This window comes from Ceratotherium simum, chromosome 20 (genome assembly GCF_057802395.1).
Source record: "Ceratotherium simum simum isolate JZ-2026a chromosome 20, ASM5780239v1, whole genome shotgun sequence".
NCBI lineage: Eukaryota > Metazoa > Chordata > Mammalia > Perissodactyla > Rhinocerotidae > Ceratotherium > Ceratotherium simum.
In genome coordinates this window covers 20030144-20044050 of record NC_141919.1, presented here as the reverse complement: position 1 = coordinate 20044050, position 13907 = coordinate 20030144, and the positions used below count along the sequence as shown (strand labels likewise).

At 44.9% G+C, this 13907-nt stretch overlaps 1 protein-coding gene across 14 annotated transcripts in view; it reads right to left on the bottom strand.

Annotated features, from left to right (window-relative positions):
* The window catches only part of TRPM3 (transient receptor potential cation channel subfamily M member 3), an 806860-nt gene that overhangs the window by 14898 nt on the left and 778055 nt on the right, over positions 1-13907 (bottom strand). The window lies entirely within an intron of this gene.

The following is a 13907-nucleotide window of genomic DNA, read 5'->3' as shown; positions in this document are numbered from 1 at the left end:
GCCGACAGCTGTAACAGCAGCAGTACGAGGGGCTATTGATTGGGAATTAACACCGGGGCAGCTGTTAATTGCTGCAAGAAACAACACGGGGGCTCTGAGTTAATGATTTGCTGTCTCAGTGTGGAAGGAACAAAACCCGGCAGCATCTTGGGAAGTATTTAGAGGGCTTGTCGCTCGGTGCTCCTGACGGATGGCATTTCACGGGGAGGGCAATGAGGGGTGATGGGCAGGAGCCTGTAGCCACCTGCTTTCTTCCAGCAGCACTTCCATTCCAAAAATGTGCTTTCCAGGGCACAGGGGAAAAAAACCCAACTACGCTGAATATACGGGCAGATGAAAAATAGAAAAGATCTGGAGGTGGGGGTGAGGAGGAAGGTGATGCGTGGGACCGGGTGAGCATAAGGTGCTAACGAGGCTGGCTTTGGAGTTTCCGGGTAAATTCAGGGGAAAACAAATCCTCGACAAAGCTGCTTAGTGCTGCACAGACAACATGGCCTGGGGGGTGATGCGGTGCCCAGGGATAGGTGATGTGGCCCTCCCTCTCCAGCTGCCTTATGTTGGCTTTAGAACAGGGTCCTTTTTCATCTGTCTGTAAAAGGGGGAGCCATGAAGAAGTGTCAGCAGTTGCCACAGGCAGCTTTTGAAGATCTGCCAGGAAGGTTTGCAAAGCTGACCCAGAATCTCGGCTGGAGTACCTGGGAGGGGAGTCCCTTCCCTCTCCAGAGTTAATGTGGCTAGGCTGTGTGCTCCATAGTGGTTCTCAACCCTGGCTGCACAGGGGACCCCCTGGGGAGCTGTAAAAAGCGCCAACGCCCAACTCCACCCCAGACAATTGAATCAGAATCTCTGAGGGTGGCCCAGGCATCGATATTTCTTTTAAAACTTCGCAGGTAATTCTCAGGTGCCACTAAGGTGAGTCCACTGAGCTAGAATTAGGCTGGAAAAATTATGTGATTTCTAACATGCTCTCAACTCCAAAATGCATCTTCTCAGCCTACGAGGGTTTTAATAATATCGGGACACCAAGACCCTGTTTTTATGGCCAGAAAAAGATGGCCGAAGTGCTTCCTTTGGATCTGCCTGCAAGATGATTGAGTGTTGGCATTAGGTGTTTTCAAAGAGCCGGCATTTTTTTTATTATTGGCAATTGTGGCACTAATGGCCCAAAACAGCCCTGTAAAAGGTCCTGATCATTTACTCCTTGGAAGGAAAACCCAGTGATGGAGGCCCCCATTGGCTCCAGGAGGAAGCCCAAACTCTGAGGGTGGCTGGCTCAGGGCCGTCTCTTGCCACTTCTCACCTCTCCCTCTGAGCACAAACTGGACCAAATTTCCTGCAGTTCCTAGAAATGTCATGATCTCTTTTACTTCATGATTTTCAGCCATGCTTTTGGTGCTTCCCAAGGTCCCCTCTGACACCATGCTCCCACTCCCATGCCTCCCCTGGGTGAATTCTGTTCATTTTTCAGTGCTCACTCAGCCTTTTGAAGGCCACCCCAGCTCCCTTTCAGCCTTTTCCAGCCTGGACTGGGGTAGGTATTGATCAAGATTCTCTGCTTGACCAAACTCTACTCAGGCTCTTCTGAGCTCTTTTTCAATTAGGCCTTGACTTTTGGACTTTCGTATTTGTCTCTGCATTGTCCAATTTTGGCAAGAATCCTGCTAAGTCAGTTTACCCAGAATCCCCACCCTCAATATCTGAGCAACCTTGATATTTCCTCAGGTCCCTCATCCTTCACCACCTCCCAGGGAGTCTGATCACCCTGGCCTGTCTTCAGCAAGAATCCTGTGAGGCTGCTTTAGCCAGGATCGCACCTCACCCCAGATGTTTCCTCGTCGTGATTTTCCAGCCACTGACCACCCCGACCCTGCTCCTGGCTATAAATTCCCACTTCTCCTCGTTGCATTCAGAGTTGAGCCCAATCATCCTCCCCTACCGCAAAACCTCACTACAGTAGCCCTCCTTGAAGAAAGTCTTCCTTACCATCTCCAACACGTCATAAATGATTTTCTTTAAGAAATAATTTTTTCTTTAGTAATTTTATCTTCCTTATGATCCCAGAGCCCCCTCTGCTTGCCCCTTTGGGGGTCTTCTCACACTGTCTCACCATCGCCAATTTACTCGTCTATATCCCACACAAGATTCCCAGTGGGAAAACTGCTCTTCCTGGCTTCCCATTACCTGGCTCAGTGCATACACCTAGCACATCCACACACACCCACACATGATTACTGTTTGTTGAATGAATAAAGGAGTTCATGTGGACACAATCTGGTTGTGGAGCACTAACAGACTTTTCCCACAGCTCCGCAGGCCTACTCATGATAAGACAATCTTAGCTCTGAGCCATTGTTGGCTCCTTCCTTAGGTCCTTTCCAGAAATCCCACCCTTGGCTTGGCAAGAAGGCTTCTCATGTTCAACAGAGACTTCAGGGTCTCTGTTATCTGCTTGGCCACAGGCCTCATGGAATCACTTGCTTTGCTTTTCTCTCCTCCTGGAAGCTTGTCCCACCCATTCTACTCTCTTTCTCCCAGTCTGCCCTCCCGAGGGGCTGTCACTCCTATTCTGCCCTTGCCTCTGGCTCCGGCTCCCAACAAAGAGCAGCAGAAAGAACTGCTTGGGGTAAGTCACAAATGCACAGTTTTAACAGATGTGGTCCCTGGTCTCCATTTCTTGATGACATTGTGATATTTCTCTTCACATTCTGGGAGAATGTAAAATAAACTTGTGAGGAGCAGTGCTCAGCCATCTTGCTCTTTTCACCCCATATTTAGTGAAGCAGGCAGACACTTCCTCCACTTGGGCCCTGCTTCCAGTCTAGAGAGAACACCAGGGAGAAGAGCTCACTGGTTTCATGGCCCGGGCACATATCCACAGGGCTTCAACTAGTGTTACTGACATATCTCTGTTCTTCTGCTCTTTCCTCAAAGGCCCCTACTAGTTAAAACATTGGACCAGCTTAATATCTTTATACAAGACTTGATTTAATGTCAACGTGATTGGCTCTAGGAACTCCCTGCCAATCCCTTGGGTATTAATTTATTCCAGCTTCCCCCACCTTTTATTGATCCTGCCTTTATAGAGGCAGTATTACTTTAGAGGTTAGGAACATGGATTATAATCAGGCAGACCTGGCTTCAAACCCTGATTCCACCAATTTCAAATGATATGACTTCAGCTAACAGGTGAACTTCAGCTTCCTTAACTGTAAAACGGGGGTAAGTAATTGTATGTAACATGGGGGAGATTGTCAAGAGCATTAACTGAGATCAAGCGTGCAGAGCTCTTAGCTCAGTATCTAGCATATCGCACTTGGTTAACATTAGCTGGTGTCATAATTAGTATTGTTATTTTTGCAATTAATAGATTTTAAGCTTCTCAAGCTTAGGGACCACATCTTATTCCTCTTTGTTTTGCAATCACTAGGCATAGCACTTATTCTATAAACATTTATTGAGTGATTATAACATGCTGGGTACAGGGGATATTGGGGATTAAAGAGTCCCTGTCGATAAGGAGCTCACAGTTTAGTAGGGGACACAGAAAGGGGACAGAATGTTGCATTACGGTATGTATGACGTGAGCTCTGATGGGGGCTCTGAGGAAGCTCTGCAGAACGGCTGCAGCCCCTCTAGCCTGGGTCACACCAAGCAGTCTGGTAGTCAGGACCAGCCTTGAGGACTATCATCTAGATTCTACAGCAACAAGTGCAGTATAAATGAATTAGATGATCCTTGTGACAGTGATAGTGATAATAAAAATGAATCATTAAGTAACAGCCTTCATTTGGTAATATCAGCAAAGAGGCAGTGAACATTATACGCAGCAGTTAGTGCAAAACATTGCTCTATAATAGCTCCTAATGATGTCCCTGTTCTGGGTCTCTCTCTGCACTAGAAAGTACTATGACTCAAACTTACAGATGTCTACCATTGATGAAGATGAACTGGGGGCCTTAAAGGCCTGATAAGCAGCAGATTCTAGAATGGGGGATAACGTATCTGGATTGTCATATGGCACCAAGCAGTATCTGGGGGGTCGTGTTCTCAGGAAAATGCTCCAGGGCACAGGCACCCAAGATGGCATGTGGGTGGATGACTAGGGGCATGGGTGTTGGTGGCTACCACTGTGCCTCCTCCTTCCCTGCTTTGGAACCTGACACTTGAGTGGTTATTCTCCCAATCCTCTTGCAAGAAGTGAATGCATAGTCCCTACCATCTTCATCTCAAGTGACTTGTCATCTCCCCCTTTGTTGGTGATAGTCAATGCAGAGTGCCTCTAGTGGATGTTTGCTCGTTCCACCCGCCCAGTATACATTGCCCCTTCCTCTGGTAAAAGCATCCTGGTTTCTCTTTGTGGAACCACCCCTCTCCCATCCTCAGTCCATGATGTTTGGGTGAAATGAACTCCAACTCCACATCTAGGAGACGAATCCGTGTGCTTTATCCTCTGATTGCAGTGATTGCTTCAGAGAGGGACATGTGACCCTAGCCTGACCAATCAGAGCCCACAAGCATCAGCCTTAGGACTTCTGCTGAAACTAGTATAAAAGAGAAGCTCTCTTTTTACAGTGCAGTGAAAGGCTACCAAGAGGAGAGGGCCTGTCTGGGAGCGACTCCATCACAGAGAAGAGAAACATTTCTGACCCAGCCATGCCTAAAACCTGCCCTCTTCAGTTATACAAACCGCAAAAGCCCTTTTTTCCTTAAGACAGTTTGAATTGGGTTTCTATCACTTGCAATTAGGAGTCCTAACTAATACAATCACCCCCGTTTCCAGCCCCTGTCCACAGGCCAATAATAAAAGACCCCACCCCTGAGAGGTACCCCACTCCTGAGAGGCTGCATTTGGAGTCTTGGAGTAGCATGAAAAGGTTGGAAGGGGCAACTCGGAATGTGAAATCTGACCTGATACCGAGGTTGAATTACAGTGTCAGGGGTTCAGGAGCACAGGCACTGTTGCCTGACTTCTTCCCCCAAGCATACAAGAACTTAAGGGGTCTACACTGATCAAAGCTCAGTTGTCCAATGGGAGCCCCTGACTCAGACACTAATGATGCAGATTCCACCTATTATCAAATCAGTAGGGCAAATGCACTTGGGAGACTTTGGCCAAATACCTGGACACAGCCAGCTGCTCCCAAAGTGAAGAAAATCTTGTTCTAGAAGCTGATCATAGATAGATTAGACCACAGGAGCCTCGGGTGTGTGTGTGTGTGTGTGTGTGTGCAGGTACAGGGTGGGAAGGCTACATCTATGCAGTTGTTAGAAGGGATCAAGCACTTGGAGATTCAGATTCTCTATGGTTTATTACATGGGTCACGCTGACATATTACGTGGCAGGAGGTTGCAAGTGCCATTTCTGCTAACTGTGTATTAATAAGTAGAAATGGAATGGATGACTGGGCTCCAGAACAATGATAGGTTATGCAGTCATAATCCAGCCAGAGTGTGTGGATGATAAAAAGAAATCCCTCCCTTTTCTGCACATGTTCTGGAGAGCAGCCATCCAATGGTTGAAATTTTTTTTCATAAATAAATTTTTATAATAACTAAAATAAGTGTCAACAGAATCCTTCATTAGAATATAAGCTTCATGGGGAAAACGGTTTTGTCTGTTTTGTTCACTAAACAAAACAGCACCTAGAACATTCCCTGGCACACAATATGTGCTTAATAAATATCTACCAAATGAATGCAAGTAGGAATATCACATACTGTACATTTGACCTGCAGTGTCAGGCATTTCTATAAGGGTTACACCTGATCAATTTCACTGGGTCAGTGTCTGTTTTTCTATTTACTTCAAGACTTAAGTTCCACCATGACCTGCCAACCATGAGATGGTTCCTGTGAGAGCAAAAAGCTGAGAGAGAGAAAAAATAGGATATTGTTTATTTGTTTGTTTTTGCAATTGCCAAGTTTTTTTTGGTCAGGAAGATTGGCTCTGAGCTAACATCTGTGTCCATCTTCCTCTATTTTGTATGTGGGATGCTGCCACAGCATGGGTTGATGAGCAGTGTGTCAGTCCACACCTGGGATTTGAACCTGCAAACCCCGGGCCACTGACATGGAGTGCATGAGCTTAACCACTATGCCACCTGGCCGGCCCCCTGCAATTGCCAAGTTTTGTGATTAAAGGAGCATGCTTGGTCTTTGACAAAGGCAAATCTCGCTTCTAAATGCTGCTGTGTAAATTTCCATGGCACACTAACCGTTACACCCCATCTTAAACTCGTGGCAGATATTGCTAATCAATCATGACACTCTTCTGAGTGTCAAGTTGTGGCCTCAGAATCTTTTTTAACACAAAATTCCTGAAACCACAACCGATCAACTGAAGTTGACACAAGAAATGGAAACTTTCTCTTAGTCCCTTCAAAAATGAGAAGATGAGGTCTGGGTGAAAGATAATTTCTGTGCCTCTTTTCAGGATCCACCTCACGCCCCCATAGCCTGGCCGATACCCGACCTATACTACCTCGCAGTTACCCAGGAGAAAAAAAAGGATCAAATTGGACATCCTGCTTTTCTCAGACCCTGACTTTTTTTTTTTTTTTTTTTTTTTGCTGAGGAAAATTCACCCTGAGCTAATGTCCACTGCCAATCTTCCTCTTTTTATTTTTTTTTGGAGGAAGATTAGCCCTGTGTAACATCTGTGCCAATATTCCTCTATTTTGTATGTGGGTTGCTGCCACAGCATGGCTGACAAGTGGTGTAGGTCCATGCCCAGGATCTGAATCCACGAACCTGGGCTGCTGAAGTGGAGTGTGCAGAACTTTAACCACTAGGCCACGGGGCTGGCCCCCAGACCCTGACATTTTTGATGAATGACCACGCTGAGAGTGTTGTGAAACTTCTTCCGCATACATCCTGGGCCCCTGGACACTGCCCACTGCTCATTTTAAAAGATAGCTTATAAAATGGATGTTTCCCAGGAAATGCTGATCCTAGTTCTTTATCTGGGATCTTCAAAATCCACTGTCCTTCAGTGGAGATTTGGGAATAAACATCTGTGGAAAGCATAGCATGTGCCAGCCTCTGTGCTGGACACTTCTCATCAGCCATTGCACTTAAGCTTCCCAGCGGCTTTGTAAGAAATGTATTATCCTTGCTTCACAGTTGTGGAAACATGCACTGAGGGGTGAAATGCCTTACCCAAGATCACATAGCTAATAAGGGATACTGCCGGAACCATTCACTCATTCATCCAAAAAACACTGAGTTCCTGCTATGTGCCAGTGGGAATTGGCACTGGAGACGCAATTATGAATGAAGCAGAAATGAGCCCCACCCTCTCTCTGACCCCAAAGCCTGTATGTATTCCTCTCAATCTCCTATGACCTTTCCAATGTAATAATGCTAGTGACCACCTATTGCGTGCTTAAATGTAAGGCTTGTGCTATGAGCTTTACTCACATCACCTTATTTTAATCTTTACAACATTTTGACATGATGGATATTATTATCCTCATATTACAGATGAAGAACTGAGGTCAGTATCTCTGTCAGTATCTCAAAGACAGTTAAGAACAGAAGCAGGATGTTCACGCAAGCCTCCTCAACTACAAAGTCCCTTTCCTCTGTGCCTCTGAAGAAAGAGCCAACATGGGGCTGAGAAGAATCTCTCAGTTATGAACAAATGTAGAGACAGGTTGATAGACATCTGAATTATTCTTGTTTCTATCAACATGAATAACAGTCTCAGCTGTTCAGATAAGGTAACAAATGTACGGAACACTAAAATTCGGAGTGTGGAGAGCGAAATTCAATTCATATAATAGATATCAGGTGTGGTCACCCACGTCCCAAAGATTAAGACACATGCCCTTTTGATTTCATTCTATAATATATGAGGGAAAGGAACATTTATTTAATGCACACACCACACTGTTCCCAAAAAGTATGAGAAATTAAAAATGAAACACCAATGTTTGATATAATTGGCATCATCTTTAGAAAAATGATGAAGAACGATATTTCTCAAAGATTATCCCTCTTCTCCTGTCTGAAGAAATGTCTCAAAAGCTTATTCCAAGTCACAGGCAATGCAACAAAGAGCTTAATTGAGTGTATGACTACATGTATCCTGTTTTTTTTTTTTTTTAAAAGAAAGGATTTTCAACTAAAAATCCATCTTGAAAAGATAAGGAGACAAAGAGGATTTCTCTACCTCCTTTTGAAAATCCACACAGTTTGCGATGGAGGATTTAGAATGCCATTAGCACAGTCTTACTCCAAGAAATTGGATCTAGATAGCTCTGCTCTTTTCGCCTTCTCCCTGACACAATGCTTTCCTTGGCAAGACAACTGGAGATGCCTCTCTTTGTATGGCTTCATCTTTCTAGAAGGTTCTTGATCTAAGAATCTTAGATAGTGGCAGATCCAGGCAGAATTTTTCCTCGTGGAAGCATGGAGCACTTTCCATTTCTTTCAATAGGCTACAGCCAACGTCCTCTAGTAATGGAGGACAGGAAGTGCAGCGGGAATTGAAAACCAGGTAAGCTCCAACTTTGTAGAGTCAAAAGCACCATCCACCAGCTCTGCCTTTTACTTCTTTTGTAGTTCATTTCTTTTCTCTTCCCCTATCCTAACTGCTGGGTAAGAGGCAAGTCAGTAGTGACATGGCACAAAGGCAACCACCAGAAAGGAGTAAGAGGAGGCCTTGGTTCCTTCCTCTGTCAATGGAGGGACTTCGACTATTGGTATTCCCTACAGTGTGGTGCACACACCACTCAGGAAGTCCAAGACGATTTTAGGATACAGGAACAGGGCATTAAATAACATTGAATTGGATGGTGAGAAAGTGATGACCTTTTCCAGCCTCTTTCGATCTTCCTGACTCCATCAGAGAAACTGCGTCAGTGGAGGATAATGTTTCTTTAACACTTCCTTCACATTTGCTAAACTCCCCTTTTAGTAAGGACTGGGTTGGCTGAAGGCTCAAGCATCTGGACAGAATTTCATAACAATGTGGTGTTTTCATTCTGTTTATTTTATGGTTATCTTCTATTACATCAAATCATACTGATTTTTCAACATATGGCAATGATATAAACTTTTTAAATAAATTAATTTAGGTTGTAAAAATGAGTCTATTTAGCTAAGAATATTAAAGAGTAGACAGAGGTTACAAAACAGTGCATGGTTTATGTGACTAACTAAAGGTTGGGAAATGCTTGATTAGATGATTTCTAAGCCCCATCTAGTCCTGACATTCTATTACTCTATGATTCTATGAAGAGGAAGACCAGAATAACACCATGATCTATCCCAGGAGCTAACTGTAGGCCACTTATAAAAGCTGTATTCTTTCCACTCCTGGCAGAAAAGCAAACAAATAACTAGCTCCCACTGCATGATATGGAACCCACCATCACCGAGGGGAAAAGAAGGCACCAATGACAGAGCCTCTAACTCTTCAGGGTTAGGGTTACATACATTCAGCTTTGAGCTATTTAGAAGGCATGATTAAGTTGAATAAGCCTCATTTTTTAATCTAGTGAATTCGAAAGCAGGATGTCACAAGCCTAGGTATGTTGTATGTGAGTTGTGGGTTGGGGGGGCACATATTACGGGGGATAAGCGGAGAAAATTCAATTCTCCATGTTATCTTGGTTCTGTGTTCTTGCTATTCTATATATCTAGCTTTACTTCGAGACAAAATTATCATTTATTTGCTGCTATTTGAAAGAGCTTCAAAATTCCATTACTTCCTTATTTGGGATCAGGAATTAGTATCAGAAAGATTCTGTACAAATCTTGCCAGGGAAGGATGTGCATCTATACCAGCCTGTTGTACCTGTCAGTGAGTTTGTTGCCATGATGCAGCAGACTGATTGCACTAATAGCTCCAATTTATTTCCTCTCTCTGAATCTGGGCTCCTTTGATAGTTTCTCTCACTAGACAGGTAAGATCTATTTCCTTGCCCCTTGATTCTGAGTTTGGCCATGTGAGTTTCTTTGGCCATGGGATGTTAGCAAATGTGACCCACACAGAACCTTGAAAAAACCTTTGAGTGCTTCTGTTTCCACTCTCCTACTTCAGCCGTCACGATGAGGAACATGCCTGAGCTAGCCTGCTGGAGGATGAAACACATGAGCTTCTGCTCCCAGTCACTTCTATTGTGTGAGCTAAGGTTGTCCTGGCACATGACCAAGCCCAGCCAAGACCAGAAGAACCATCCAGCCACTCACAGGCTCCTGAGCTCAATAAATGCTTACAGCTTTAAGCCACTGCCTTCTAGGGTGTTTTCTCCTATTGCATTACCAATAGGTAGTGTCAAGATCGTCAATAGATAATGTCAATAGATACCTGATATATAGGCTCCACTCCCCTTACTCTGCTCACAGCTAGAAGAAACAGCCCTAGGTCTTTCAGGTTGACAAATCCTTTTCCTAATTTCATCACCCGCCCCACTTCAATTCAGACCAGGTCCCCTCATTGCCCAAGGAGCAGGTCCCATCACTGCCTAAGGAGGAGCGAGTTCATTGAATGACCAATGACTAATCAGACTCTGTCTTTAGAAATTAAACTGAAGTGCAGAGATGATGGCAGGTACTTAATGGAAAGATCATATAGAGTCAGACCATGTTACGTCACATAAAAGTAAAACAAGCCATCTGAGAGAGGGAGAGGGGAAAGAAGGGAAGAGGGACAGTGGAGAGAGAGCCAGAAAGCAAGAGAGAATGCGAGGGGTGACTGATTGAGCCTGGAGAGAAGGAGAGGGAAAAGCAGATGAGAGCGGTCACGTCTTCTGATTGAGGCTTCCCAAACCACTTCCAGTTTCATTCCCAGTCAGCTCACGTCAGGCTTTGCTTCCTGTCTTTGAATGTCTTTGAGGTTTCCTCTTATACACTTACAGTCAATCTTTATTTAATCTAGTTTGAGTGGGTTTTGTTTTCTGGGGATCCACATTTGCTCTACTTGAGGACACAGTCATTAACACCTTAAAGAGAATCAGCTTCTCAGGCTGGTAGTTTCCTCAGAGGAGGCAAAGGTCCAGAGAGCTGAGGGAGGGCACCAGTGAGAAGGGGGCTCAGGGAAAAGTTGGAAGGATGGAAATAAAAAGCATTTAACTTACAGTTTTACTGAGGGCTCGCCTCATTCCTTTTGATATGTGTCTACACAAAATTAGATTTCTTCTTCAAACCGAAAACAACAAAAAATTTCAGAGAAAAAGTCAAATAAATCATTGACTCGCCCAGATTCTTGTGTTGCTGTCCACCCCCACTGTAATTCTCAATTGTGAAGTTCTTGCCCCAGCTCCTGCTGCAACGAGACACCCTCCAGAGCCACGAGGGTGGAAGAAGCTGTCCCTTCCATCGCAGGTTCAGGGAGCTCCGTTCCAGTCTCATCACTTAACCATGGAAGGTGTGCCCGTGGGTCCATATCACCCTAGCCACACGTTAAGGAATATGCTTCTTGTTTTTGTTAAAAAGAGATTGCATGATTTTTCAGAAACCCATACATCTGACCTGTAGGGTATCTGAGAGGGAAGAGCCAGGGCTTTCTTCAAGAGCGAATGTCTTATCAAAAGTAACCAGCAACCTCACATCGGGGATCCCTGTGCTGAGAAGGATCAGCTCCGTGAGCCAGACTGCACCTCTCTCTTTGCAGACGTACATCAGGGACACTAGGCTGTACCAGCTCCACAGAAACGACCCATGGCTCCCACTGACTCCCATCGGATTGGGCCCCAGAGTTAGATGACATCAAAGGAAACAATCAGTGTGGCCCCTAATATTCAGGAACGTGTTTATAAGCAAACACAAGTTCCCGCTGACGTTATTTACAAATTTCCTGGTAAGTGACAGACAATACAAGAAATCCACTTATACTCACAGCTCACACTCCTGGTTCTGCATGCTGGTACACTTCCCTCTTGGTGCCCCTCATTCCCTCACTGCCCTCTAGATCCTAAGCTCTATTCTCTCATTTTACTTTAAAGCCGGTCTGCCCACTTGTCTCTGTTTACTGCTAAAACTTGAGCTTTTCATACTTCAACTGATGCTCCTCAGACAGCAAAGAATCCAGATCATAGTCCATCCTTGTTCTACTTAAACCTAAACAGCTGTGGATGGGCTCAGATTCCAGTGCCCATCACTTGCTGTCATGTTGTGAATAGGAGTCCAACTGTATGCCGAATAGAAAAAACATTTTTATCATTACAACAAAATAGGTGACAAGACACCCTCATACAGTGGATTAACAACTTTTCTCTTGTCCACAGCAATGCTGACACACATCAAGTAAAATAAAATAAATAAACATTTTCATCTTGAAAGATTTATCTGTTAAAAATAAGAAATTCAGATGCCAATCAGGTGAAGTGGAGTAGGGGCCATAGAAAGGGGCAGGATGGGAAAGGCACTTTGTTGTTAATCGTAGGTTGAATATTTAAGTAATCACATTATTGTACGTCTCCTGTTTTGAGATCTATCTATAACTGAGCCATCTTACTGAATCATTCTTTGAAGTCACTAGACACAAGGCACTAATCTTGGATAGGTTCGGTTTGAGCCCTAGATCTGACATTTTTCTGTCTATGTACTATGCAGTATGTCCCAATTAATGTTTCTGAGCCTCAGTTTCCTCGTTTCTAAGCCTGATATAAGAATAATAGAAATAATGTTAATAATAATGATGATGACACACGCTCAGCTTCCCTCATGATTCATTCAACAAATATTTATGGAACCCCTACTATGTGCCAGACTCTGTTCTAAAGGGCTTGGGATACACCAGTGAACAAAACATCCAAGATCCCTGCCCTCCTGTAGCCTGCATTGGGAAAGGGGCAGTGGTGGCGGTAGGTGGACAGAAAATAAACAATTGCATAATAAATAAGTCAACTGAGTGGTGTGTTAGAAGGTGATAAGTGCTGTAGAAGAAAAGAAAAAGGAAGCAGGGCAAGAAGGATCAGGAGGGCGTGTGGGGGCTGGCAGGCATATTGAGAAGGTGAGATGGGTACAGACACCAGTCTTGGATGAGGGAGTTGGCCCAGAGGCTCTCTGGGGGAAAGGGCTCTAAGCAGCAGGCACTGCCAGGGCAAAGGCCCTGGGGCAGAAGCACAACTGCTGTGTTCTGTGAACCATAAGAAAGATCTCGTGTCTGATGTAATGCAGAGGAGGTTAGCCAGAGAAGAGGAAGAGCGCTAAGGGGTGGAGGGAGGGACAGCATCATGTGGGGCCTTTGGAAGGACCACCCAGGATCCAATCAGATAATGAGAAGGCATTATTATTATTGTAGTCCTTTATTGGCTTTATTCAAGAAGCTGAGTAATTCCCCTTCATTCGTTCTAGCTCCTCCCTGACTGTTTCTCACTCTAGGAATTCAGCCCTCTCTTCACGACTTCTGTTTTTCCCAACAGATCCCCAATGCCCTTAAATGAAATAGGGACCGACCCCCCCCACCCCGTCCCCAGGCGGTGAACTGAAGGCAGCTGAATTTTGGTCCTCCACAGCCTGCAACGCTCACTCTCAGACTCCCTTTTGTATCCACCTACCACAAAGAAACGGAGGGCTCATGAAAACAGGTGCCTGGCTCACGCAGGCTTTCTCTCAGTCCTGCCCGCGTAAACAGCTACCCTGCCTTTATTGGCCAAGGAGCAGCCCGCCGAGGGAAAGCCGATTTCTAATTGCATTTGAGCAAAATCAACTTTTACACATAGAAGAAACCCTCACAGCATGAGGCTTGGGAGAGGGAACAAGGTTCTGATTGATGACTTCTGAGCACAATCCTGGCTTTTCTCATGGTGGCTAAACTCCTTAGTGGTGTCCGCTTAGTGCAAACTGTTTGCTGCACCTGCCGCGTCAAGAACAAAAAACTCAGGTGCAGGCAAAACCCCTCCATTCCGTAAGTGTCTCAACCTTTCCCGAGGCAGGAAACCCAAAAGGCTGTGGCC